We start from the raw sequence: 6,103 nt of genomic DNA, 5'->3' as shown, positions 1-6,103 counted from the left end.
TTAAAGGCGTAAAACCCTCTGGTCATCAACGCCTATGGGATGCTAAAAAGTATGTAAAAATTAATTATAAATAAAAATAAAAGTATTAAATTAAAAAGAAAATAATATCGAAGAGGAATTATAGTTTTTAAAAAAAAGGCGGTGTGCTTTTAAAAATTTGAATACTAATGTAACTTTAGCTCTCTCATGTGTGAGAGCTTCTGATAAATTTGGGATCAGTCCTATCCTGTTTATTGTTGGCAAATAGTAAGTACATTCTTCAAAAATATGTTCAATCGTGAGAATGGGCTGACAGTACTTGCACGTTGGAGGTGGCAGTTTTCGGATCAGGTGAGAGTGCGTGAGGAGAGTATGACCTATTCTCAAGCGAGTTAGAGCAACTTCTTCCCTGCAGCTGTTGCGGTAGGATTTTTACCAAGGTTTTACTGATCTTTTGATTCGTTTTAATTTACTCGGAGAACTTTCATTCCACTTGGCCTGAGTTCTGATCGGATAAGGACGGCGGTACTTCGGCCAGGGAACGTGAGTCTGCGAGCTCGTTACCAACAATGCCAATGTGGCTTGGAGCCCATATGAAAATTATGGACCTTGTTGTGATAGTATTAGAAGAAAAGATTGTATTCTTATGATGAGTGGATGTTCGGGATACATGTTTCTCAAACTTTTTAGACAACTCAACGAATCTGAGGTTATTACAATTGTCTTCTGATTTATTGAAATATAAAGTTAATATATAATATAAAGTTACATTGTACAAAAAAACAACGAAATATAAATAATTTAATTTAATAATAATAATTTAAGAATTAAAGTTATAGAAAGAAAATATACGTAACTAGTGTAATACGTAAGTAAAAAATATATATAAACTTAATTAAGACAACAAAGTAATTAGAAAATATGACAATAATAATATATATGGTGAACAAAACTAATAGCCCAGGTAAGGAAGAATAAGAAACGAATAAAGAAGAGGATAACGGACAAAACTTAAGACATACCTAGCTTAGAAGATGACGGACATCCGAGCAAAGGTCGGCGGCGCGGATGGCAAAATTCTGAGTTAAAAAGAGATGACGAAACTACTGGAAGATGAAGAATACGTTACAAGAAGTTACATGGAAGGGTTAAAATTATAATTTTAATATATTTAAAAGAAAACCTATAAAAAGGTGACGACAAATGATTTAAAAATTATAAAAGAAAATTATCTATAATCTTTAAAAAATTAAACATTGTTACATCTATTAGGGAATATGTTAACAATAAGTTTTGTTTGTCGGTTTTGAAATTGACGAAAAAAGGTCCTAGTTAATCCTAGTTTTACTTTTCAGTATTTATGTAATTAGACCGTCCTGATAATTTCAGGTTCACGGGCATTATCATTTTTGAGATATTTTGTTATTGCCCCAACAACTTCCTCCTTATAACACACCGGCACCACAGGGCCAAAGAAGAATTGATGAAGTTCCTTCAAAGAAAAGACCACCTGCTTCGAGGAGGTCTCTTGTGTTGACACGAGCGGACCCGTAAGATATGCCGATATTGTCGCATTTACAAAAATGGCTCTGGTCTTGGATCCGACGGTAAGATTTGAAAGTAATGACCTCGAACAGGAAGGTGGAGTGGGAAGGGGAAAAAAAGAAATATATGAAAAATGCATCCTTTTCCTTAAGGGAAAATTCCGCGAGACCTTCGGAGAGAGAGAGTTCACCGTGAGAGGCCTCTGGTTTGGATCTCGCGGAACAATACCAGATAGAACAAGGAACTTCTTAGAAGGCCTAGGTGTTACCATTGGGGATATTGCGATCTTAGCAGAAAATATTATTTTGGACTCCCTGTGGATCATACACCATCACCTGCATGGAATTAGCTCGGAGATTATTCATTGTTTTATTTATTTATTTTAATATGTGGACCTGTTGATTTGTGTGTTTTGACTTATTTATTCAATTAATTATTTTATTTTATTAGTATTATTATTTTATTTAACTTATTTATCCATTCAAGTGTTTCTTGTAACCGGCTTTTTATTTATTTTTCTTTGAATCTACGCGTTAGTCTTGTTCTCGTAAAATGGATTTATTTGTTTGTTTTTTGGTAAACTGATCTACTGCTGTGACTATTATTAATGGTCTGATCTCACATTTCCGTCTAATAGTGAATTTGTTTAGCGGGTCACTGGAGAGGATCTAGAAAATCTAGGGTGAATCGGGAAAGCGAATTTGTTGATCGGGTGAATTAAAAATTGTGAAATGGTGAAATTGAAGGAACAGAAAAGGGAGTGAAAAAAAGGAATGAATTGAAATATTTGTATTTGGTGTATAGACCGAAATTGATTGTAAAAGGAATTAAATTGTAGGGAAAAAAATGTTTTCTTTCTATTTTATTATACCATGTAATTTTTATATGTCAGATTACGGATTGATTAGTATGCTGTGTGATGTAGCAACCTGATGTATTTGGGCAGCATAGATGAATAAAGTATTTCTCTCTCTAGATAAAACAGGATAAAAAGTATTTGAATTAATTGATTTTTTTTATTTATTGAAATTAACAACTGTATAAAAAGTAAATAAATAAATGTTTCAGAACACATGATAATCTTGAGAAGAAACCACCCAATTGTGATACTTTTATCATTCCATTAAATTAGAAGATCCCATAGCCATCTCTTTTTCAGACGCCTCGGAGGCTGATCAGGGATTGTTTAGAATTAGAAATTAAGAACCAGTGTGTTTGGGTGGGTAAGGATTTTGGAATGAAAGAAGGTTTTATCTATTTCGGACCAAATCTGCAACTAATGGGATCTTTTTTCTGGGACACTTGATCTCCTAAGAATAACAATTTGGAACAGCTTTAGCAATATTTGTCTGGCTACATTAACTTTTGAACACAATTAAATATTTAAATAAAATAAAATATGAACAAAAATACATTTTTATCCATGCTTATATTGGTTTCTATTATTCAAAAGTTCATGGAAGTTTGATAGCCAAGGAGATGGTATATAGTTGATGTTTGAATGAAGTTAAGGAGGAAGCTTTAAGGATGAATATGTATAAGGAGTTTCAACATGAGGTAGAGTAGCTCGAACAGCATAGAATTTTTCAAAGGAGACAGTTCTGTAGGGATATGAAAATAAATGTTGGGTGAGGTCAATGACGTAGGAAGGTTTTACTAACCTAAGCTTGGACTTACTATCATTAACTTGGACTTACTATCTTAAACTTGAACTGACTGTCATAACCTCCAAAATCTTTAAAAAATACTTTAAATTTACTGAGAAAGACCTATAAGGAGGAAGCTTTGATGATGGATATGGTTAAGGGAGTTACAAAACGAGTTAGCTCTGACAGCAAAGGATTTTTCAAAGGAGGCAGTTCTATAGGTTGAAATCTAATGCTAAAAGGTGGATGGATAAACGTAGGGGTGGGAGAGCAACTAAACTTGGACTTAAGATCATAAACTTATACTTACTACCTTAAAAGTGTACTTACTATCATAAAATTGGACTTACTGCCATAAATGTTGCCTTACTCTCATAAACTTGGACTTACTATCATAAAGTTGAACTTACCATCATAAATTTGAACTTACTATCATAAACTTCGACTTACTTTGATAAACTTGAACTAAACATTATAAACTTGGACTTATCGTCATAAACTTGGACTTACTATCATAAACTTTGACTTACTCTCATAAACTTGAACTTACCATCATAAACTTGAACTAACCATCATAAACTTAGCCTTACTACCATAAAATTGGACTTACTATCATAAACTTAGACTTACTACTATAAACTTGACCTTACCATTATAAACTTGAACTAACCATTATTAAACTTGAACTAACCATTATAAACATGGACTTATCGTCATAAACTTGGACTTTCTATCATAAACTTTAACTTACTATCATAAACTTGACCTTACCATTATAAACTTGGATTTACTATCATAAACTTTGACTTACTCTCATAAACTTGGACTTACTATCATAAACTTGGACTTACTATCATAAACTTTGACTTACTCTCATAAACTTGACCTTACCATCAAAAACTTGACCTTACCATCATAAACTTAAACTAACCATCATAAACTTGGACTAACCATCCTAAACATAGACTTACTACCATAAAATTGGACTTAATATCTTAAACTTGGACTTACTATCATAAACACCAAACTTTAAAAATACTTTATATTTACTGAGACCTATAATATCAGTGAGAGAAAATATTACACCATTCCTACATTCGTTTTCACTGTTAGAATATTTAGGAAATATCCTGTCGAATATCTACAACAAATAGAATAAAAAAAATTGGAAAAGCTGTAATATTTGCTTTTCGTATCGAGGGGAACTCCATAGGGCGAGAAAAAACAAAACAAAAAAAAACTGGCAATACACGAATACAGTAAACCCGTACAGAATGCAGAAGAGTTCACAGTCTAGTACAGAGTTTTAGTTAATTTACGAACAGTTTATCTACTATGTAGAGTTGCATTTAAATTTGTGCATTGTTGTAAAAGCAGATTAAATAAAATAATGTTTTGTTTTTCCTAGTTAGAATGTTCCTTGCTATCTCCTTCAATGGAAAGCTTTAAACCCTTATCTCAAATACAATTTAAAAGTAAACGGCCTTTGGGGATTACGCAGTGAAATATTCCCATTAAAATGTGTCCCTCGGGTTGCCAACTGAATAAAAGAGCTTTTACAGATAAAGGTTCTGGTTATAGTCTCGCCTACTAACTCTCATCTTCCTCTACAAAAGATAAAAACATTATTAATACATACATACGCATACCTATGATAAAAGTAGAATCATGACATATTGTGAGAGATAAAAGAGATTTATTTAAGAACAAGTAACGTAGTCCAAATATGTTGGGTCGCTATAAGACAGCATACTAATGATAAACCTTAGTTGATGAAATATAAATACTATCATAAAGTAATTAAAACAAAATTATAGTTTGTTTTTATTATGACTATAATATATATCACATACAAAGTTCATTCTTTATAAACTAATTGTAAGTTACTGTTGGGGCGAAGCGTGTTTCGTTAGTGAAAACACGGCATCCTCCCTAGAGTTAAATGATCGCTGATTCGGGTTAAATAACACGGAGGACCTGAAATAAATATCAGACACAAAAAAGATAATAAAATAATGAAGACAATGAAATAATAAAAAAATAATCTTCCAAGTGATTAAAATTTTTTTAAAAAAACAACAATTCTCTTTACACAAAAATAAGTTAATTAAAAGCAAAAAAAAAAAAAAAATATGAAGCTCGATGAAAGAAGAAAAAGAAAAATAGTCACTCAAAGATAGTCGGGGGGGGGGGGAGAGGGGTATGCGCATATCGATAATAACAATGCGTGAAGAGTTGGAAGATCAGAATGACCGCCGGCCGGACTGTTAAGAAAGAGTGCCAGGCAGACTGACAACTCCAATAAACATTGACTGCACAGTGGTAACTGCCAGCGAGTCGATGAAAGTGTTCCGAAAACAAACCAACAGCTCCAGCACAAAGTTGGCTCAACAAACAATGGCGGCGGAGCGTCCGTGAATCAGTGACTAGGCGTCTTGCACCGTGCTAATGCCTCCTAAGATCGCTCCAGTGCTTCCTAAATATTCACTGCCATCCGCCTCATCTCCGGTTAAGCAGGCACTGGCACCACTGCCTTCGGTATCGTTCTACACATGTTACACCTCCACTATATATATATCAAATTAAAATTACTTATAGTTAAAAAATAAATAAATGAATAAACATAAACTTATAACTAAAAAAATTGAAAATCACTTGGAAATTGCCCAAATAAATTAACCTAAGTAGAAACAAAAATTTTGAGATTTAACAGTTACATTACATTTTTATCATTATTTGATTTTTTTTTAATGTTTTATTTTATTTTGCTCTTAACCGTATCAATTTTTATTATTATACTTTATAACCTCCTATGTACTAGTAATATTGGGGTGAGAAAAAAGGTTAAATTTACTGCAATAGATATTCGGAATATTCGTAATAGCACAGACCGACACAGGTACAAAGATCTTTTATGGATTCTTTTTTTTTTT

This window comes from Halyomorpha halys, unplaced genomic scaffold (assembly GCF_000696795.3).
Source record: "Halyomorpha halys isolate HHAL.00 unplaced genomic scaffold, Hhal_1.1 Scaffold136.1, whole genome shotgun sequence".
In the NCBI taxonomy this organism is placed as follows: domain Eukaryota; kingdom Metazoa; phylum Arthropoda; class Insecta; order Hemiptera; family Pentatomidae; genus Halyomorpha; species Halyomorpha halys.
Note: the sequence above shows the minus strand (reverse complement) of the source record.